Consider the following 24,173-nt stretch of genomic DNA (forward strand, 5'->3'; position numbering starts at 1 on the left):
ATTTCTCCAAAAAGGCACATATTTAAATACTCGCAAATCTAGTCTGACCGAATAGAAAAATTAAATCAGTTCACTTCTAGCCAGCTTGACTGCGAAAACGTAGGACTCAATTAAGTATCTGTTCTAATACATATTCAAACAATCGTCAGGGTGAATACTGATAAAAACGTAAGCGTTTATATTTAGAACAACTCAAATGACTTTTGTGGACTTATTAAAATATAAACGAATAAAATGGAAAATATAATTTTTAAGACGTGGTAGCATATTGTGTTTTTTTACAAACATTTAAGCCTATACTAAATAGCTTTCTCTTAGGTCGGTTAATTTTGTCTATTATGACCAGAATTGTGTAGAACAATAAAGTGACCTGTTTCTTTGACATATTTATTTGTATATCATTATGAAAATTAGCTGTCTTTGTAATTGAAATTGTAAAGATCAAGCTTAATAATTTTGGCTTAAAAAATACTATTGCCTCATATAGATTTCAATATTGGGCACTTTTGTACATTCGCTCATCGTGAACTAAAAATAACTATTATGTCACAAAAATACAAATTTTGTTGAACCAATATTATTAATCCAAAAAATAAACCAGCTTTAGTTGAAAATATCCTGGTCGACCAGACAGTTTCTGAGGGTATATGTCCCCAAAGTTCCCTTACGTTTTATAAGGCACTCAGCGTTACTGTTCAGAATTTCTAATAAAAAGTTACACTAGTGACAATAAAAGGTGGTACACTAAATTTAACACATTTGTCATAAAGCTATGACTTTCCCTGGATGCATTGGTAGCCTTTGCAACCACGGTTGCCATTCTACCAAAAATGGTAGATTTTTTACGTTTTGGTAGATTTCTAGAATTTTCAATGTTTTGGTAAGTTTGGTACAATATTTCTCTCCAACTGAGGCTATGTACTAGAAATACAATTTTCTATAGAAATAACTTTTTGACAAAATTTTCTATAGAAATAAAATTTTGCCAAAATTTTCTATAGATATAAAATTTTAACAAAATTTTCTATAGAAATAAAATTTTGACAAAATTTTCTATAGAAGTAAAATCTTGACAAAATTGTCTATAGAAATAAAATTTTGACAAAATTTTCTACAGAAATAAAATTTTGACAAAATTTTCTACAGAAATAAAATTTTGACAAAATTTTCTATGGAAATAAAATTTTGAAAAAATTTCTATAGAAAAAAAATTTTGACAAAATTTTCTATAGAAATAAAATTTTGACACAATTTTCTGTAGAAATAAAATTTTGACACAATTTTCTATAGAAATAAATTTTTTTCTTTTGTTATTGTTAGTTTATTTTTCAATCATTATTGGTGTTTTTGATTTCAGTTCCTCTGGTGGTTAAGGTAAAATTGTAGTTTAGTCAATGCATGGTTTTAAGCTGAAATCAAAAACAACAATAATAAAATAAAATTTTGACAAAATTTTCTATAGAAATAAAATTTTGACAAAATTTTCTATAGAAATAAAATTTTGACAAAATTTTCTATAGAAATAAAATTTTGACAAAATTTTCTATAGAAATAAAATTTTGACAAAATTTTATATAGAAATAAAATTTTGACAAAATTTTCTATGGAAATAAAATTTTGACAAAATTTTCTATGGAAATAAAATTTTGACAAAATTTTCTATAGAAATAAAATTTTGCCAAAATTTCTATAGAAATAACATTTTGACAAAATTTTCCATGGATATAAAATTTTGACAAAATTTTCTATAGAAATAAAATTTTTGACCAAATTTTCTATAGAAATTTTTTTTTGTTTTGTTATTGTTGGTTTATTCCTCAATCATTATTATTGTTTTTGATTTCAGCTCCTCTGTTGGTTAAGGTAAAATTGTAGTTTAGTCAATGCATGGTTTTAAGCTGAAATCAAAAACAACAATAATAAAATAAAATTTTGACAAATTTTTCTATAGAAATCAAATTTTGACAAAATTTTCTATAGAAATAAAATTTTGAAAATTTTTTCTATAAAAATAAAATTTTGACAAAATTTTCTATAGAAATAAAATTTTGAAAAAAAAATCTATAAAAATAATATTTTGAAAAAAATGTCTATAAAAATAAAATTTTGACAAAATTTTCTGTAGAAATAAAATTTTGACAAAATTTTCTATAGAAATAAAATGTTGAAAAAAAATTCTATAAAAATAAAATTTTGACAAATTTTTCTATAGAAATAAAATTTAGACAAAATTTTCTAAAGAAATACAATTTTGAGAAAATTTTCTATAGAAATAAAATTTTAACTAAATTGTCTATAGAATTTTTTTTTTGTTTTTTAGTGTTGTGGTAAGTAAAATTTTCTCCAAATTTTGTTAGATTGACTGACTGATCTGCACCCCAAAATCGACAATTCTGCTTATTTACGTACCCATTCCTTCCCTAGAAAAATAAACTTGGTCGATGAACACAATTTTTCGCTCGATTAACTTTCTTAACAGAGCATGCATTTTGATAATAAAATTCAATAATTTGGGCGCCTTTTTTGTTTGTAAAACGATTCATGGTTTTATTATGGACCAAACTAAAGATATTTGACTGTAAAACAAAACACGAAACGTGCGTCAGCTGTTTAAATCATTTTTGCCAAAAATATAGTAGCTAAAAATCACCCTTTATGCCGAAATATTAACGTCTATCAAATTTGAAGCCAACTATTATTTGCTGTTTAGTGTACAATGAATTATTTAAGGCCGGGTAATATTCTAATGTAATTTAAAATAATATTCTTAATATAATATACATGAAGTATATACCAATTCATGTAAAATAAGCTTGTTTACAAAAATCTAGTAAATACTACAGCTATAAGAATACAAAAGAAATTTTAAATTTTAGACTTACCTTTATCCTTTTTATGAATCCTTATTGAATAACAAATGTTTATTGCAATTACTGTTGTTGTTCTTCTTCTTATTATTCGTATTCAATGAATTGTATATGATGTTATTGAATTGATTATTTTTATTTTTTATTATTTTATTTTCTTGTGTTAGTTGTTTGCCAATAAAAAATTATATTTTCTGCAAAATAAAAACAAGCACTTGTAGAATAAATATCGAGGAAATATATTTATGATGTGTTTAGGGTTATATTTGTTGTTAGGCTTTCAAGGTTTATGTTTGTGGGGTAGTTGTTGCTTGGTAGGTTGATTTCTTGTTTCTTGAGGGTTTTTTTTCTTTCTTGGTAAATTGTTTTCACTTTTCACATTTTTGTTGAAGGAACCAAAGCAAAAATAATAATAATAATAATATATTTTATGTTATTTTCATTTTCTTCGTTTTTTTAACACATATATGGTGTTGCATAAAATCTTTCACATACTATACACAAATCTGACGATATCACAATAATGGCTTTTTTATACACTAAACAATTTTAAAAGGTCCTTCTTCTTAAAGGCCAATAACGCGTATTACCGCACGCACCTAAAACTTCAATGCAGTCTGGTGAAATCAAAAATTTGGAGGATGTTTTTATGAAGTTTCTGAAGCGTTTTTTTTTTCTTTTATATTTTGGTTTTTTTGCTGAATAAAAAACCAAAAAAAAATCCACAAAAAGTTGATATTGAATTCTCTTGCTAAGGGGAAAATGTTGTCGTTGCCGAACAACAGACAAAAGACTGAATATAATCAAAAAAGCAACGACAGATTTCAGCCAGACAACTAAGTAGAAGAAACGTTGAAAAGCCCACCACTGACCGTTGGCAAAAAAAAAAGATTTAAATTAAAAAAAAAAGAAAATAAAAAAATAATGTCACAACAAAAGCACCAGGCAAAAAACAGAAAACACAAAGACAATTTTGTGCAAAATCAAAAGTGAAAAAAACATGAAATTGGTTTGTTTTATGTAAATAAAAAACAAACAATAGGTGGCACTATTGAGTGTTTATTAAATCCATTGTTGTGGAAAAAAGACTAAAGCGATGTCTTAAGGAAATCGTTACACATTAAAGGTTTATAGTGCTAAGACATAAATTGGAAGTTCTTCCCAAGTCATTACGTTTACTGCAAATCGAAAAATGCTCTTTCTACCCAAGGTTAGGTTAGGTTAGGTTAAAGTGGCAGCCCGATTAAGATTCAGGCTCACTTAGACTATTCAGTCCATTGTGATACCACATTAACTAAAAGTACCTATTACATATGGGCACTTCTAGTTTTAACCGTTGAACCTCTCGATTATTTTCTTCTGTTGAACCAACCAGATTGTTCCAAAAACATTAGCAGACTGCTTAAGTTAACGTTTTCCAGGTCCGTCAGTAATCTGAAGCTATATGCCCCTAAAATTTGCTTACGCCTTACACAAAATGCAGGACTCTCACACAAGAGGTGTTTTATTGATTCCTTTTCCTCCGCATCATGACAGCTCATACAATAGTCATTATACTTCGCACCAATAGTTTTTGCAAAATCGCCTATCAGGCAGCGACCCGTTATAGCAGATATCAGGAGTGAAATATGGCGTCTCGAGAACACTAGCATATCTAGTGTGCGGTTTAAGTTTAAATGGGGCCATATTTGCTTGCTGTCGTTACAACCCTTACAATTCTCCCATCGAATATTTGCCATCATGACAGCCTTCTCACGCAGTAAGAGCTTGCAGGTAGCCAGAGGCACACCAACAGATTCTAGTTCCTCTGGAATATGTAAGGTAGTTCCTAGCCTTGCTAGCTCATCTGTTTCGCAGTTCCCCGGTATGTTCCTGTGGCCAGGCACCCATATTAGGTGAATATTGTGCTGCTCAGCCATCTCTTTCTACCCAACCATATACATACTTGCGATATCAGATATATTATTTCCGACGGAATAACATGGTTCATACGAACATGTTACATGTTCCCTGAGAAAAAGTAACATTATGGTCTTGAAACATATTTGGACATATATATACCTCCTCTGGATGCAATAAATTCTCTTAAGGTGATATATAAAAATCATTGCACTTTCGCAGTAAATTTAAGGGGCAAAAAAAAGAAAAGCACAAATTAAATACTAGTAATTGAAAAATATATTTGAAAATAGTACAGATTCATTTTGACAAAATTTTCTATAGAAATAAAATTTTGATAAAAATTTCTATAAAAATAAAATATTGACAAAATTGTTTATAAAAATAAAATTATGAAAAAAATTTTCTATCAAAATAGAATTTTGACAAAATTTTCTATAAAAATTAAATTTTGACAAAATTTTTTATAGAAATAAAATTTTGACAAAATAATCTATAGAAAAAAGATTTTGACAAAATTTTCTATAGAAATAAAATTTTGACAAAATTTTCTATGGAAATAAAATTTTTACAAAATTTTCTATAGAAATACAATTTTAACAAAATTTTCTATAGAAATAAAATTTTGACAAAATTTTCTATTGAAATAAAATGTTGATAAAATTCTTATAAAAATAAAACTTTGACAAAGTTGTTTACAAAAATACAATTTTGACAAAATTTTCTATAGAAATAAAATTTTGACAAATTTTTCTATAGAAATAAAATTTTGACAAAATTTTCTATAGAAATAAAATTTTGACAAAATTTTCTATAGAAATAAAATTTTGACAAAATTTTCTATAGAAATAAAATTTTGACAAAATTTTCTATAGAAATAAAATTTTGACAAAATTTTCTATAGAAATAAAATTTTGACAAAATTTTCTATAGAAATAAAATTTTGACAAAATTTTCTATAGAAATAAAATTTTGACAAAATTTTCTATAGAAATAAAATTTTGACAACATTTTCTATAGAAATAAAATTTTGACAACATTTTCTATAAAAATACAATTTTGACAAAATTTTCTACAGAAATAAAATGTTGACAAAATTTTCTATAGAAATAAAATTTTGACAAAATTTTCTATAGAAATAAAATTTTGACAAAATTTTCTATAGAAATAAAATTTTGACAAAATTTTCTATAGAAATAACATTTTGACAAAATTTTCTATAGAAATAAAATTTTGATAAAATTCTTATAAAATAAAATTTTGACAAAATTGTTTATAAAAATAAAATTTTGACAAAATTGTTTATTAAAATAAAATTTTGACAAAATTTTCTATAAAAATACAATTTTGACAAAATTTTCTATAAAAATTAAATTTTGACAAAATTTTCTATAAAAATAAAATTTTGACAAAATTTTCTATAGAAATAAAATTTAGACAAAATTTTCTATACAAAAAAAAATTGACAAAATTTTCTATAGAAATAAAATTTTGACAAAATTTTCTATAGAAATAAAATTTTGACAAAATTTTCTATAGAAATAAAATTTTGACAAAATTTTCTATAGAAATAAAATTTTAACAAAATTTTCTATAGAAATAAAATTTTGACAAAATTTTCTACAGAAATAAATTTTTTACAAAATTTGCTATAGAAGTAAAATGTTGACATAATTTTCTATAGAAGCAAAAAATTTGATAAAATTTTTTGTAGAAATGAAATTTTGACAAAACTTTCTATAGAAATAAAACTTTAGAAATAAAATTTTGGAAAATTTTTCTATATAATTAAAATTTTGGAAAATTTTTTATAGAAATAAAATTTTGAGAAATTTTTGTATAGAAATAAAATTTTGATAAAATTTTATATATAAATAAAATTTTGGCAAAATTTTCTATAGTAATAAAACTTTGGAAATAAAATTTTGACAAAATTTTTCCATAGAAATAAAATTCTGAGAAAAAATTTTATAGAAATAAAATTTTAACAAATTTATGTATAGAAATAAAACTTTAAGGGTTTTCTGTAGAAATACAATTTTGACAAATTTTTTATAGAAATAAAATTTTGACAACATTTTCGTTAGAAATAAAATTTTGACACAATTTTCATACACATGGTCGTGGGTTCAACTCTTTGGAGCAATTTATGGTCCGGCGAAGTCATTCCATAAGTGAGACTGAATCAACAGTCCTAGTAAATGGAGTAAGGTATCGTGAGATTTCTGGTCGGAATTGGACGGTATTAATCTGGACTTCAACAAGAGGGTTTTTTAAGAAAAATATTTCATTTCCTTTGAAAAAAGTTTCATTTGAAGTGAAAATAATTTCAATTAAACTGATCATAATTAATTTAAACTAACCCCCATTTTCATAAAGCTCCGTTAGTATTCCGTTAACTAACCAACTTTTAAACCGTATTATAGACGAAGCTGTCATCTTGCCTTTATATTCCATAGGCCAGTTAGGAACTTAACTGACGAAAATTTTTTAGTTAAAGTTAACCGGAGAGAATATATTTGCAATTTACTTTCTGTTAACTGGCAGTTAAAGCCTAACGGAGCTACATGAAAATGGCCGTAAATCAAATTTAATTGTATTTCATAAACAAAAAACATAAATTAATTTGAAATGATCTGACTCGTGTGGACATATACTGAATAAACTTGAGGTAAATTATATTGAATTAAATTCAAACCTACTTGATATTGTTTCAACATTGGATAAATTTTGTAATTTCGATATTTATTTCAACTTCAACTTTTGTGGTTAATACGAGAAAAAAAACAATATAGTCTTTTTTTGAGTTTTAAACATTTTATAATTTTTCTATAAATAGTTTCGTTTTTACTTTTTTATCTGTAAATATATAAAAATTTCTTTTGTAAAATGTATTTGTTTTGTAATAATTTTTCTCTTTTTTATTTTTTGGCTCAGTGAGCGTTTTATTTGTTTTTGTTTTGCAAATCTGTAAATATATGCAAATCACATTTATAACCGTTTTGTTTTCTTTTCAAATTAAATGTAAGTTTATTTGTTTCTCCTTTTAATTAGCCGCTAATCTTGTATTAGAATTTTGCCATTTACATTTGAGCACAACACAATGTTTATTACAACACCACGACAGCCAACAGCACCAACCACCATGTAAATTTGTATATAACGATCTTGCACGCGTTTTTGTTTTTTTTTTGGAATTTCGCGCTTTTGCGTTTACATTCACCGCGTAGCCTTTAGCAACAATCCGTCGTGATCGTAAGAGTAGTAATTGATATTCCTATTCTGCGAACTCTAATCTTTGGTCAAGTTCTCTCAAAAATCACACACGCACACAAGTACATTGAGAACAAACGCACTTAGTTACACTCACTTTTAGAATAGATCCCCTAAACCAGACACACACATATATCCGCACGTACTCAATGGTTCAATGAGTGTTATGATCAATGGTTGTTAATATTGTTGTATCGTACGATTTTTTTTTGTCAGCTTGATTTTGCGCTAGGGTATTATGACCAACGAACAAGCTACAAAATATATGTGAAGAAGCTTAAAAGGTACGAGACACACACTGAACAAAATCAACTGTACGCCGAGAGTAACAACCGCTCAATGGCAGAGCTTTTCGTAAAATAAACGCAAAAGTGTTAAAAAATTCACAAGTAGCAGCATTTGCAGTTAACACAAACCAAAACAGCAGCGCGCACAACACCATGCTCTCGCACCGCTGCTAACACAGTCACAAGAAAAGAAATTCGTATAACAGGCTGTTATCTCTTGGTTAACATCACAAACGTTAACAGCTAAATAACAGACAGCATATTTTCCTGTTTTAACAGAGAAGAGTAAATACAGATAATACACTCGACAAATTTAAATCGTTCATTTAACGAAAGAGCTATAACAGGGCACCGAGTGTTACGCCACAATATCATGCCACAACTTAGCAGAGCATAACATATCACATTATAATATCTAGCAGTTAGTGTTGCATACACTTTTTATTTGGTTGTACCCTCATCATCATTGGCATTGTCTTTCATTTATTCAGTATGGTCTCTTTTCTTCTATAGAAAAGGTCTTATATGTATGACTGAATCCAAAATGCATTATTCTCAATTTGTCTAACCACAACAGAGAGCCAATATAATCTATCTTTCTACATTCTCTCCAATGTTCTCTTTGCAATTCAAATTTATCGCATATTTGCACGCATACTAAATACTAAAGTTTTGTGTATTAGTGCAGACAATTGAGTGGCTAATTTAGTCGACCATAGTCTGTATGTCTATTTGACTGTTGGATTATTAAAATTTACCTAACAACAATACAGCAAATGACATGACATCAAAATACGCTTAAATTTAAAGCTTTGGATTATAAGATGCGAATGATGACATATGTTCAAAATCTCCGAATGATCAACCGTTTAGGGTGACCATATATAAAAACTGAGCAAAGATTATTAAAAAACAAGTATATACAGCACTAAGTTCGGCCGGGCCGAATCTTAAATACCCACCACCATGAACCAAATATTAGGGTTTCCTTTGCAATTTCAGGAGGGCTTGAGGACTTGAGGACACTTCCCGAAGATAAATTTAAAGATTTCACCTATGAGGACTTTATCAGATTCTGGATTTATAAGAACCATTTTTGTTTGAGTTTTAGAGGAATCATTAACATCTCTTGCAAGTGTGCAAGAAAATTATAAAATAACGTCTTAATTTGAAATCTTAAATCTGTGGAAGTAAAATCTGGAAATTTTACATTGAGTTTCAAGCAATTTTCATGATCAGTGCGCCTTCTACACCGTCAAGAAGTGAAGTCGGTCTATATGGAGGCATTATCAAATGGACCGATAAAAACTTAATCCGATACACGTTTTTGTGAGCCTAAAATATCAGAATATTTACAAATTCAGGCAAATCAGATAAAAACTACGGTTTCTAGAAACCCAAGGAGTTAAATCGGGAGATCGTTCTTATGGGGGCTATACTAAAATATGGACAGATACTCATCGTTTTCGGCACACCTCTTTATGACCCGAAAATACCTCTAGATTTCCAATTTCAGCAAACAGGATAAAAACTTCGGATTCTAGAAGCCCAAGAAGTAAAATCGGGAAATCGGTCTATATGGGGGCTGTACCAAAATATGGACCGATACTCACCATTTTCGGCACACCTCTTATGGTCCTAAAATACCTCTAGATATCCAATTTCAGACAAATTGGATAGAAACTACGGTTTCTATAAGCCCAAGACCCAAAATCGGGAGGTCGTTTTATATGGGGGCTATACCAAAACATGGACCGATACTCACAACTTTTGGCACACGTATTTGTGGTCCTACAATACCTCTAGATTTCCAATTTCAGGTAAATTGAATAAAAACTGCGGTTTCTATAAGCCAAAGAAGTAAAATCGGGAGATAGGTCTATATGGGGGCTATACCAAAATATGGACCGATACTCACAATTTTTGGCACACCTCTTTGTGGTCATAAAATACCTCTAGATGTCAAATTTCAGGCAAATTGGATAAAAACTACGATTTCTATAAGCCCAAGACCCCTAATCGGGAGGTCGGTTTATATGGGGACTATATAAAAACCTGGACCGATATAGCCAATCTTCGAACTTGACCTGCCTGCAGACAAAAGACGAGTTTGTGCAAAATTTCAGCACGATTGCTTCATTATTGAAGACTGTAGCGTGATTACAACAGACAGACAGACGGACATCGTTATATCGTCTTAGAATTTCTCCCTGATCAAGAATATATATACTTTATATAGTCGGAAATCGATATTTCGATGTATTACAAACGGAATGACAAACTTATTATACCCCCATCACCATTTTATGGTGGTGGGTATAAAAATATGCATATATATATACAGTGAAACTTCTGAAAGTTGGACACTCACGGTCGCCTAAATTTTGTCCACATGTGGGAGGTGTCCGGTTTTCCGAGTGTCCAAGTTTGAGAGGTTTCACTGTATATTAATAAATCTTAGAATAGAATATACATTAATTGAAAAGCTTTTCATATTAAGGTTCATAAATACTTGGTATTGGGAGATCGCGGTCTAGATGAAACATTATTAAAATACTATTGAAGTCAATCAGAAATCAGATACATATGATTCGAGAAAATAGCATGGATGCGAGAAACATGCTCGGGGTATAGTTACAGACCTATGCAGGTTGGCTAATAAGCATTGCAACCAATTTCAAGTTGTTATCATTTCTAAACCTCTCCCCTGACAACTTACAGATTTATTATTGTGACAGCTCATTTCATTATTTAAAAGCTTGCAATAGTATTCTGATCTATTGCATTCAGAAATAAAGTTCGTGGCGGAATTCAAGCGTGATAGTTAGAGAGCTATATATTTGGCTGGAAATCCACATGTGGCCAGCATTGAATAAATCATTTGTTTCTCGTACCATTGCTCGTTACCGTGGTACCAGAAATGATCTGAAATATGAAGACCAGATTTGAAAGAAGTCCACGCCGAAGTGGTAGTAAACTTGCTCGTGAGCTGAGCTTAAAAGGTTGGCTGATAAGTTCCCGGTATTTTTATATAGTACCAACCTTCAAATGATTTGTGTCAAAATTTGACGTCTGTAAGTCAATTAGTTTGTGAGATAGAGCGTCTTTTGTGAAGCAACTTTTGTTATTGTGAAAAAAATGGAAAAAAGGAATTTCGTGTTTTGATAAAATACTGTTTTCTGAAGGGAAAAAATACGGTGGAATCAAAAACTTGGCTTGATAATGAGTTTCCGGACTCTGCCCCAGGAAAATCAACAATAATTTATTGGTATGCAAAATTCAAGCGTGGTGAAATGAGCACGGAGGACGGTGAACGCAATGGACGCCCAAAAGAGGTGGTTACCGAAGAAAACATCACAAAAATCCACAAAATGATTTTGAATGACCGTAAAATGAAGTTGATCGAGATAGCAGAGGCCTTAAAGATATCAAAGGAACGTGTTGGTCATATCACTCATCAATATTTGGATATGCGGAAGCTCCGTGCAAAATGGGTGCCGCGCGAGCTCACATTTGACCAAAAACAACGTGTTGATGATTCTGAGCGGTGTTTGCAGCTATTAACTCGTAATACACCCGAGTTTTTCCGTCGATATGTGACAATGGATGAAACATGGCTCCATCACTACACTCCTGAGTCCAACCGACAGTCGGCTGAGTGGACAGCGACCGGTGAACCATCTCCGAAGCGTGGAAAGACTCAAAAGTCCGCTGGCAAAGTAATGGCCTCTGTTTTTTGGGATGCGCGTGGAATAATTTTTATCGATTATCTTGAGAAGGGAAAATCCATCAACAGTGACTATTATATGGCGTTATTGGAACGTTTGAAGGTCGAAGTCGGCAAAACGGTCCCATATGAAGAAGAAAAAAGTGTTGTTCCACCAAGACAACGCACCGTGCCACAAGTCATTGAGAACGATGGCAAAAATTCATGAATTGGGCTTCGAATTGCTTCACCACCCACCGTATTCTCCAGATCTGGCCCCCAGCGACTTTTTCTTGTTCTCAGACCTCAAAAGGATGCTCGCAGGGAAAAAATTTGGCTGCAATGAAGAGGTGATCGCCGAAACTGAGGCCTAATTTGAGGTAAAACCGAAGGAGTACTACCAAAATGGTATCAAAAAATTGGAAGGTCGTCATAATCGTTGTATCGCTCTTGAAGGGAACTCTGTTGAATAACAAAAACGAATTTTGACAAAAAAATGTGTTTTTCTTTGTTAGACCGGGCTAACCTGTTATCGTAAGAAGGGATGCAACACATACTGAAAAATGAGCTTATACACCCTCAAAAACTCGCTTCTGTAACATATACCCTAAACACATTTTGCTTCAAGCCTATATATTTTCAGGATTGGTCGAAACAAAATATTGTTTGTATTGTGCAAACATTTTATGTTTCACCTTAGACATATATAATGAAATTTTATTTGTGTATGTATATTTTAAGGCGCCAATTGGTTTCATCCGTTCTTTTACTTGCAGCGTAGTCTCTAGGTCTCTCTTTCTAAACACATATATTTTTACAGGCTATTTCTAAAGTAACATATGTTTGCATCCAAGCATATTATATTTACAAAAATATTATGCCCCAAACATAATATGTTCTAACATACTAACATATATGTCGCAAACATGTTATGCTAGTTTATGAACATTATATGCTTGCACATAAAAATAATAAAAAGACATATGAAAAACAGTCGTTTTCGTCCGTTTACTAGAACCATTTAAGATCCAAAAAGAGTAAGAGCACACCGACGTACTGGCCAATTTCGCTTGCACGACCAAAGAGGTCAACTGCAAATGTACACCTTCAATTGGTCACCAGAACACAATGGCTGCTCTCCGCTCGTATTCTTCGACCATGAGATTAAAATAAATGCAGAATATTAACGGGAACATGTTTTAAAGACAATATTGAAGCCCTGGGCAGATAAACATTTCACCCGCATTCTATAAACATTTCAACTGGACTCAACACCATAGGACACAGCACGCGTCAACCAAGAATGGTTTCAAACGAAGATTCTTCGCTTTGTTACTATCGCACAAGAGCCATCAAACTCTCCGAATCTCAATCTATTGAGCCCTTGTGTCTGGTGCATTTTTGAAAGTAAGGTTGGCACTAAAAAGTGCCAAAGTGTTGATCATGGCGGTATCAAATGGGCCTCTGTAAAATGAGCCCCAAAACCCAAATGAAATATGGCGCCAAAAACGGGGCAACGTTTCATAATGAATATGAACCAACCACGGTTGCCACTCGAACAAAAAATAATCTACCAAAATTTGAAGAAAATTTTTACCACTAAACTACTAAAATTTTGTCAAAATTTTTTTTCTATAGAAAATTTTGTCAAAATTTTATTTCTATAGAAACTTTTGTAAAAAATTTTATTTTTATATAAAATTTTATGGAAATTGTATTTCTATAGAAATTTTTATTTCTATAGAAAATTTTGTCAAAATTTTATTTCTATAGAAACTTTTGTGGAAATTTTGTTTTTATATAAAATTTTGTGGAAATTGTATTTCTGTAGAAAATTGTCTTAAAATGTTATTTCTATAGAAAATTTTGTCAAAATTTTATTTCTATAGAAAATGTTGTCAAATTTTTATTTCTATAGAATATTTTGTCAATTTTTTATTTCTATAGAAATTTTTTTTAAATTTTATTTTTATAGAAAATTTTGTGGAAATTTTATATTTAGAAAATTTTATCAAAATTTTATTTCTATAGAAAATTTAGTGGTAATTTTATGTTTATATAAAATTTTGTAGAAATTGTATTTCTATAGAAAATTTTCTCAAAATTGTATTTTTATAGAAAATTTTATTTCTATAGAAGATTTTGTCAAAATTTTATTTCTATAGAAAAGTTTGTCAAACTTTTATTTCTATAGAATATTTATTTCTATAGATTTTTTTTTTAATTTTATTTTTATAGAACATTTGGTCACAATTATATTTCTATAGACAATTTTGTGGAAATTTTATATTCAGAAAATTTTGTCAAATTTTTATTTCTATGGAAAATTTTGTCAAAATTTTATTTGTATAGAAAATTTTGTCAAATTTTTATTTCTATAGAAATTTTTCTCAAAAATTTATTTCTATAGAAAATTTTCTCAAAATTTTATTTCTATAGAAAATTTTATGAAAATTTTATTTCTATAGAAAATTTTGTCAAATTTTTATTTCTATGGAAAATTTTGTCAAAATTTTATTTCTATAGAAAATTTGTCAAATTTTTATTTCTATGGAAAATATTGTCAAAATTTTATTTCTATAGAAAATTTTGTCAAAGTTTTATTTCTGTAGAAAATTTTCTCAAAAATTTATTTCTATAGAAAATTTTGTCAAAATTTTATTTCTATAGAAAATTTTGTGAAAATTTTATTTCTTTGAATATGTTGTCAAAAGTTTATTTCAAGAATTCTACCAAACAGTAAAAAATCTACCAGTTTTAGTAGAATTCTACCAAATGTGGCAACCGTGACCCCAAAATTAGGACTCATTTTCACTTTTGATTTAAACGACTGTGAGAAAATTAACTGTTGATTCACATTAGCCCACTCTGATAATGTCTTAACCCCCGGCCGAAGACCGGCCAATTTTTTCACCTTGGAATTGTGATAGCCCACTTTGGTTCCTATTAACAAGTCTTAAACCGCAAGCAATATACAAATCAGCTGCTATTCGTTACAAAAATGAGTCTACAGTTGCTTGAAAACGAAGATCAATCCCAAACGGGAAATTGGGGTTCATTTTCATTTGAAATACGATAGTGGTGTTTATTTTCATAATGCAAACGACCCCTAAACTAAACTAAACTTCTAACGTGGTTCCAATTTATTTCCATTTTTACACGCTATTTTAAATGAAGGGAGAAAATAAGCCGTAATTTTATTTTGCGGTTTGATCTTCATGCTTCAGTTACATTTTGTTGAACTTCATTTTCATGAGGCTCATATCCATTATAAAGCATCGCCATACATTTGTGAGCAAATTTTCATACCGTCGTTGTTTCCATATGTTTTGGGGTCCTACTTCATTTAGATTTTGAGGCTCATTTTCATAGCGCCCTCGATCATCCCAATACGGGGCTTCGCCACTTTGATGGCTGCGTGTCGGCCGTTTCAAAGCCACAATTCGTGCCAAAGGCAGCCAATTCTAATAAATCTAAACTATTGCAAGTTTTGATGTTATTTCCGACATTTTTGCTTTTGTACAATAAAATTAAAAAACAATAACAAGAAATAAGGCTTTTTAATGGAGCATAACGTATCAGCCACCCTGTAAGCATATGCATTTTTTTATAAACATAACTCTTATATTTTCCCTAATGTGTAGGTTTTGTATGCTAAATATTTATTGGACCAACCTCGTTACATATATTTTTATAATTATTTATTTAACTGTTTCCGAGAAACAATTTTTGGTTTACCCCTGGTCACCTTAAATAATCCAAATATAAACCCTTAGAGTACAGACACACTACAGCAATAACAACATTGTAGCACTTAATAACGAGTACTCTCAATCAAGCAAACTCTATTCGCAATTTAAGCAAAAGCCGGTATTTGAGCTCAAATGCAAAAAAAAACAACAACAAATAAATAACTATCATTGAACAGTAAACGAAGTAGAGAGCAATAGAGCTTTATTAAATTCAAAGTTTCACCCCATGGATCATCTACTTCACTCCACATAAGACTCGCATACAGCCCAACCCGTATACAATTGGATAAGATTGGCTATAAAGGTGTGCGCGTCTAAAGTAGTCTGAAGTCTCTCTCTCCCAAATGTGCGAAAGCTATGAACTCAGTGGTGAGAGTATGCTGATAATTCGTCGTTAGAATGCATGACTATACGACATAGCTGAAAAATAAACGAAAAAAGCAGATGATGTTCATCTTAAAGTGCGCCAAATTTTAAAGTAACGACAACATATTAGAGCTTTTTTTACTGCGTATTCAATTTATTATACTATCAACTCTCAAATACAATGTGAGGACTGAGGTAATCAGATCAGATCTGTGTCTTGAGATTGTGTTGTAGATGATTAGTTAGTTGATGGTCTTAGATCATCTATCAGATACACTTGTATTTTGATTACACTCACACACTTCTCCATTGCCGATAGAGATCACAATAAAAAAGGCAACAATGATGGGAGATTCAATCGTTTATGTTAAATAGTACACAAAGAGTTGTTATTATTCCTGTTCCCGGTCTCAATTGTAATCGTTTACTTTGTTTTGTAATACAAATTCATATTCATTCATTATTCTTATGGAAATCAGTTGATCGTTAACGAGCAGTTTAAATAGAATGTTATCTTTTAACAGCTAATGAATAGAGAAAATCAAGATAGATTATGGTGTGTAATAGATAAGATTTCTAATTAATTAGGACTCGAACAAGAGAATTCTTTGGAGCAGAAATGCCGAAAAATTCTTGACTGGGTACAGGACTAAAGTAGTATCAACTCAGAGTTTAGTTGCGAAATTCAAAAAAAAAAAAACATTCACAATAAAATGTGGCACACAGTAAATTAAATTCATTTACAGGGTGCCAGAACAAAATAAATTGATATTTTCTGTAAAAACTTTTTTTTAATTTATCGTTCAAGCGTAGAAAATGGCGAAATCAATTTAGATTTTTCGAATGACTAACTTTGACACGAATTACGGCCTCTTAACAGATGACAAAGCTACCACACGTTGTACGAAAGTGGCTCTGCGGTATGAGGTTTGCCTTTTACGTTTTGGGGTCTAAAAGAATCGTTTTATAGTTTTTCAAAATATTCCCCATTAAGATCTATACACTAATGCATGCATTTCACCAATTGTCGAAGTACTTTTGGCCTTGTAATTGAGGTATCTCCAAAACATGTATTCCGAACGCATCAACCGCTTCTTCGGGTGGCGAATTTATTTTTTACGTACGTGAATTAATTCGGTCAAATCGATGTTTTGAGTGCTCAAGAATTCAGTTGCTTGAGGCAATGTGTGAGAGCTTTTTGACCTCATTTGCTTTGAATTTCACACAAGCAACACACTTAACAGTTTCAATTTCGATATAGATCCCATATGTATCCTTCGCCCAATTTACACACATACGACCACAGAGGCCAAAGTTAATCTAAAAATTATTTCGTTAAATCTCATTCGCTTGATGCAAATATCGCAATATCAAAAAAATTTTCCGTAGAATAATGCATTTATTGTGGCCCAAACTTTAGTTTGCATAATCCATCTCATTTATGTTAATATTTTATCGGTGTTGATAGGAAAGTAGTCCCCTGATAATTTGTTGTTTATATCCATGGATTTTCAGATCAACACTTTTTTTATATAATTTAATATTGTGAACAGTCAGTCATTGGTGAATGCATGTAAAACAACCCAGTTTCATATTGCGAAACTTTATTTAGAATACCATAAAAACAAGTATATACGGCCGTAAGTTCGGCCAGGCCGAATCTTATGTACCCTCCACCATGAATTGCGTAGAAACTTCTACGAAAGACTGTCATCCACAAATTTCAACTCACTCGGATGAAATTTGCTTCTCCAAGAGGCTCCAAAACCAAATCTCGGGATCGGTTTATATGGGGGCTATAAATGATTATGGACTGATATGGACCACTTTTGGCATGGTTGTTAAATATCATATACTACCTCCACGTACCAAATTTCAACCAGATCGGATGAATTTTGCTTCTCCAAAAGGCACCGGAAGTCAAATCTGGCGATCGGTTTATATGGGAGCTATATATAATTATGGACTGATAGGAACCAATTCCTGCATGATTGCTGGATACCATATACTAACATCACGTAGCAAATTTCAACCGAATGGGAAGAATTTTGCTCTTCCAAGGTGCTCCGGAGGTCAAATCTGAGGACCGGTTTATACGGGGCCTATATATAATTATGGACCGATATGGACCAATTTTTGCATGGGTGTTTGAGGCCATATATTAACATCACGTACCAAATTTCAACTGAATCAGATGAATTTTGGTCTTCCAAGAGGCTCCGGAGGTCAAATCTGGTGATCGGTTTATATGGGGGCTATATGTAATTATGGACCGATATGGACCAATTTTTGCATGGCCATTAGAGACCATATACTAACATCATGTACCAAATTTCAGCCGGGTCGGATGAAATTTGTTTCTCTTAGAGGCTCTGCAAGCCAAATTGGGGGATCGTTTTATATGGGGGCTATATATAATTATGGACCGATATGGACCAATTTTTGCATGGCCATTAGAGACCATATACTAACATCATGTACCAAATTTTAGCCGAATCGGATAAAATTTGTTTCTCTTAGAGGCTCTGCAAGCCAAATCGGGGGATCGTTTTATATGGGGGCTATATATAATTATGGACCGATATGGACCAATTTTTGCATGGCCATTAGAGACCATATACTAACATCATGTACCAAATTTCAGCCGGATCGGATGAAATTTGTTTCTCTTAGAGGCTCTGCAAGCCAAATCGGGGGATCGTTTTATATGGGGGCTATATATAATTATGGACCGATATCGACCAATTTTTGCATGGTCATTAGAGACCATATACTAACATCATGTACCAAATTTCAGCCGGATCGGATGAAATTTGTTTCTCTTAGAGGCTATGCAAGCCAAATCGGGGGATCGGTTTATATGGGGGCTATATATAATTATGGACCGATGTGGACCAATTTTTGCATGGTTGTTAGAGACCATATACTAACACCATGCACCGAATTTCAGCCGGATCGGATGAAATTTGCTTCTCTTAGAGGCTCCGCAAGCCAAATCGGGGGATCGGTTTATATGGGGGCTATACGTAAAAGTGGACCGATATGGCCCATTTGCAATACCATCCGACCTACATCAATAACAACTACTTGTGCCAAGTTTCAAGTCGATAGCTTGTTTCGTTCGGAAGTTAGCGTGATTTCAACAGACAGACGGACGGACATGCTCAGATCGACTCAGAATTTCACCACGACCCAGAATATATATACTTTATGGGGTCTTAGAGCAATTTTTCGATGTGTTACAAACGGAATGACAAAGTTAATATACCCCCCATCCTATGGTGGAATGTATAAAAACAATTCATTTTTTTCCTCCCATTGCATATACGAATATGTTTACTATAGAGGGAGACCAATTGGTACCGACATAGCGATCTGATATTTATTTCACTACTCTGGCAATTTTATCTTATCAAAAAAGCTTATGTTTGTTGTCATACCTACATTTGTTCCAAATGCTATTTCTCATGAAAGTTTGCCAGTTTTAGTATATGAATATACTGATAACGCCATCCGAGCGATAGCACTTCTTCGTTGTATGCCAATATCGGTAGGTATGCTTCCTCATAGCCCAGATGTAGGTAAGAGGTGAAAAGTGGTAAACTTCTGGGAGTATCTATAAATTGGAGCAAATTGCGTAAGTAAAATATAAGTAAATATGCCAGAAAATTCAGCACGGTCGATTCTTAAGGACCCGTCAACATAAGGGCAGTTTCTTTAGAAGAAAATGATTTTTTTTTTTTTGGAAAAGGTTGAATAAGTTGGAAATATATAGGGGCGATATCAGCTATCAAGACAATTGATTTTATCCATATAGAGAAGAAATCTTCTCATTCGGGTCCATATTATTTTCGTTCCAAAAACTTATCCACATTTCTTTACACAGAAGTACTAAAGATTTTCGGGAAAAACATATTTTTCAAAACTGCGTTATGATGTTTTAAATTCAACAAACTTGATTTCATAGAACTCAATTTTTTTCTGGTTGTATCTTAAAAGATACAGTGTGCACTTAAGGGTTAGTTGTTTTTTTGAAGCTTCCTACAAACATTCGTAACAAAATATGTTACAAAAGTTATGACAATTTTAATATAACTCACATACAGTAGTCAAAACAGTTGTTGGAAATCGACACTTTGCGTTTTTTTTTTTTGTGATGACAGATATGGGGACAAATTAAAGCAAAAAACCAAAAAATTTCTTTAATTAATCTATTGCCATTGTAGATTATCGTGTTTATTAAAATGTTAATGGAAACTGAAATTTTTTTAAGGAACCTCATCGTGGCACAACGATTAGCACGCTCGCCTTGCATACAAAGAATCGTGGATTCAATCCCAGTTTCAACTGGTGACTAGAGGTTTTTTTCCCGGGATCCCAGGATTTTGCCATATTTTCGCTCCCGCTTTCCCGGGAATTCCCAGGAATTTTTTTCGCAGTATTTTATAACCGACTATACCACAAAAATGATAATTTAGACTTAGTAGAGACTTAGTAGCCACCGTGGTGCAATGGTTAGCATGCCCGCCTTGCATACACAAGGTCGTGGGTTCGATTCCTGCTTCGACCGAGGTGGTTCGTCGGTAACCACCTCTTTCGGGCGTCCACTGCGTTCACCGTCCTCTGTGCTCATTTCACCATGCTTGAATTTTGCATACCAATTAATTATTGTTGATTTCCCTGGGGCAGAGTCCGGAAACTCATTATCAAGCCAAGTTTTTGATTCCACCGTATTTTTTCCCTTCAGAAAACAGTATTTTATCACAACACGAAATTTCTTTTTTCCATTTTTTTTCACAATAACAAAAGCTGCTTCACAAAAGACGCTCTATCTTACAAACTAATTGACTTACAGACGTCAATACTACCGACGCCATCTATGTGTCAGAGCGCGGACTTATCAGCCAACCTGTTACTTTAAGTAACAGCTTTCAATTTCTTTAGAAATTGTATTTTACTATTTCGGTATGTCACAATGCAATATTTTGTCCGACATACATAAATGTGGGTCCTAGTCCAGTTTATAACGGGTTCCCAATACTTTTAAACGAAGGTTTATCCTTCTGAGTTATTATAGTGATACTTCAAGGAATCCGAACTTCGATGGACTTTAGCCTAAGTAAGCCCCTATAAACAGCACTTTCGTAATTACAAATATATGAGAAGATGAGGCCAGTGGTGGTGAAAAAAAATGATTAAACTTGGGAGAAATGATTCTCGTATGTAATTTCCATATGAAATTAGCATATAAGACTCAAATTGAATCATCTCACCCAGCCAGATCTTAATAGAGACTATGGAAATGTGGATTAGCCAACACTGAAACATAAATATAGTCAGGCTTGTAAAATGGGTATCTGGCATTTTCTTTTCAAAAGCTTAATAATACCAATTCCTTAATTTTCATGTCCAATTAGCTCGCATTTAAAATAGTAATTAATGTAAAGTAATTACAACATTTCAAAATATTTGAATAATTATTGCAAGGAAGTATTTATGATATATGGAAATGACATTTACCTATCTATTTTTTAATATCCAAACAATGTTTTAATTGTTTCTTTGACCATGAAACCTCTACTGAGACTGCCCTAGTCATTGTAATTTTTTTTTTTATTACAAAATATTTCGGTTTGGATTATTCATTGACATGTTGACTTTTCGGTGGATTTTTTTTTTTTTTTTGCTGTTTTTAGATTTTCAAATGAAATAGATGATTGGGTTTCCATATAGCATCTTAGAATATACTCATGCGGCTATTTTTAAAAATGTATAAAATTAATACCATATCCAAGGAAGTTTTTCTTTGAGCGGGATCCCGGGAAATTGGAAAAAATTTCCGCTTTCCGGGATTTTTTTTTTTCAAATGTCGCCCTACTGGTGACACCTACTGGTGATATAACTCAGCGTTTCAAACCTTTTCTAAGTGGTTTCAGCGCAATGGGAAACACCGTTAACACTCAAATATAAACAGGAAATCCTTTGTCAATGAGGTACAAATAGAATCGAGCAGCATTCATTGGCAAGAGAGGAGTTCTCTACTCGTGCTATAACAATGAACGGAATAGTCTAAGTGAGGTTACGATATATGCACGCAAAGAAAAACAACGTTTGGAAAACGTGTACCGAAAACGTTTTTCTTTTGTTAGAGTTTTTTGAATTGCTTCGAAAAGTATACACTGTTATCACCAAAAAAAAATTCGTTTGTTACAAAATTTTTATTTTTTCAATAAAAAAAGTTACTTTTGAACCAACAACACAGTCCATTTCGTTTATATCAAACACTGTTCTTTTCTAAATTTAGGTCTTTAATAAGACACATTTTACAGTTCATAGTACAAATTTAATATAGTAGAATGTAATGTTGAACATTTGTTCGGAATCTTCCGACCATATCTGGAATATATGTAAAAAAAAAAAAACTTTGGTCGAAGCAGGGATCGAACCCACGACCCTTGGCATGCAAGTCGGACGTAGCAACCACTGCTCCAAGGTGCCAAACTAAATGTATTTTTCTGTTAAATAAACTTTGTTTAATCGGCTCGTGGGCGCCGCAAGCTATGCTATATAAGTATAACTTATATGGGTAATTGTCTATTGATGACAATAACGGCTACATGGCTCAGTGGATAGTGTGTTGGCTTACAAATTGCATGGTCCGCGGTTCGATTCTCCGTTCAGGCGAAGGGTAAAAAAAAATTTTAAATTTATAAAAACGTATAATTTCTTCTACATTGTTTGTGTTACAGAAAAAGGTGTTAAGAACTAAAAAACTTCGTGGAAGTGAGAAAGATGTGAGGGAAAATGCAATTAGCCAGAAAAAAAATTGTGTTAGTCTTTATGAAATTGTTTTTACATCCTGGAAAAGAATAAACGTTTATCACAAAAAGTATATACGTTTCTTCCAAATACACTTCCTTTCAACGAAAAGCAAATGAGAAACGAACTTTGTTTGTCTAAAATTTCGTTTGGGAGGAAAGAATTATTTTTTTGCGTGTGCTAAAATTGAAATTACGATATAGATCTCGTTAATCAATTTTCACTCTACGCAGCAAAATCGAAACCAAAATTGCCCAACTTCACTATTGAAAAACAATTCTGAAAAAATTTGCAAAGACATTTTGTCAGCCTTTCTTATTGCAAAGCAATTTTCACAAAATTTCTTTAAACAAAGACATACTGACAAGCTTTCTTATAGCAAAGAAATATTGACAAATTCCTATAGCACAGAAATTTTGACAAAAATTTCTATAGCAAATAATTTTTGACAAAATTTTTTATAAGCAAGAAATTATGACAAAATTTCCTATAGCAAAGAATAGCAAAGAAATTTTGACAAAATTTCATATTGAAAAGAAATTTTGACAAAATTTCCTATAGCAAAAAATTTTTGACAAAATTTCTTATAGCACAGAATTTTTGATAAAATTTAGTTTTGCAACAAAATTTCCTACAACATAGAAGTTTTGACACAATTTCTGCGCTAATTTTGACAAAATTTCCTACAGCAACAAAATTTAGACAACATTTCTTATAGCAATGAAACACATTTCCTATAGCAAAGAAATATTTACAAAATTTGCTATAGCATTGAAGTTTTGACAAAATTTCTGTAGCAAAGAAATTTGGACAATATTTTCTATAGCAAAGAAATTTTGACAAAATTTCCTATAGCAACGAATTTTTGACAAAATTTCTTATAGCACAGAATTTTTAATAAAATTTCGTTTAGCAACAAAATTTTGACAAAATTTTCTATAGCATACAAATTTGACAAAATTTCTTATATATTTTGTATAACAAAGAAATGTTGACAACATTTTCTGCAGCATAGAAATTTTGACACAATTTCTTCGCTAATTGTGACAAAACTTCCTATAGCAAAGAAATTTTGACAAAATTTCCTACAGCAAAAAATTTAGACAACATTTCTTGTAGCAATGAAATGTTGACCAAATTTCTTATAGCAAAGAAATTTTTACAAAATTTGCTATAGCAAAGAAGCTTTGACAAAATTTCTATA

The 24,173-nt window shown here is 31.2% G+C and overlaps 1 protein-coding gene across 3 annotated transcripts in view; it reads right to left on the minus strand.

Annotated features, from left to right (window-relative positions):
* Nucleotides 1–8,394, minus strand: part of wdp (Leucine rich repeat protein windpipe) — a 191,976-nt gene extending 183,582 nt beyond the window's left edge. For 2 of the 3 annotated variants that reach the window (XM_075313379.1, XM_075313381.1), the window contains exons 1-2: nt 8,137–8,394; nt 2,883–3,061 (exon numbers count right to left, since the gene is read on the minus strand). The gene's annotated coding sequence lies outside the window, so the exon portion shown is untranslated. Of the gene's footprint in view, nt 1–2,882; nt 3,062–7,853; nt 8,017–8,136 lie in introns of those variants that run through there. The other variant, XM_075313380.1, reaches the window with a different exon arrangement.
* Between the last annotated feature and the right edge of the window lie 15,779 nt (nt 8,395–24,173).

This window comes from Haematobia irritans, chromosome 5, assembly GCF_050003625.1.
Source record: "Haematobia irritans isolate KBUSLIRL chromosome 5, ASM5000362v1, whole genome shotgun sequence".
In the NCBI taxonomy this organism is placed as follows: Eukaryota; Metazoa; Arthropoda; class Insecta; order Diptera; family Muscidae; genus Haematobia; species Haematobia irritans.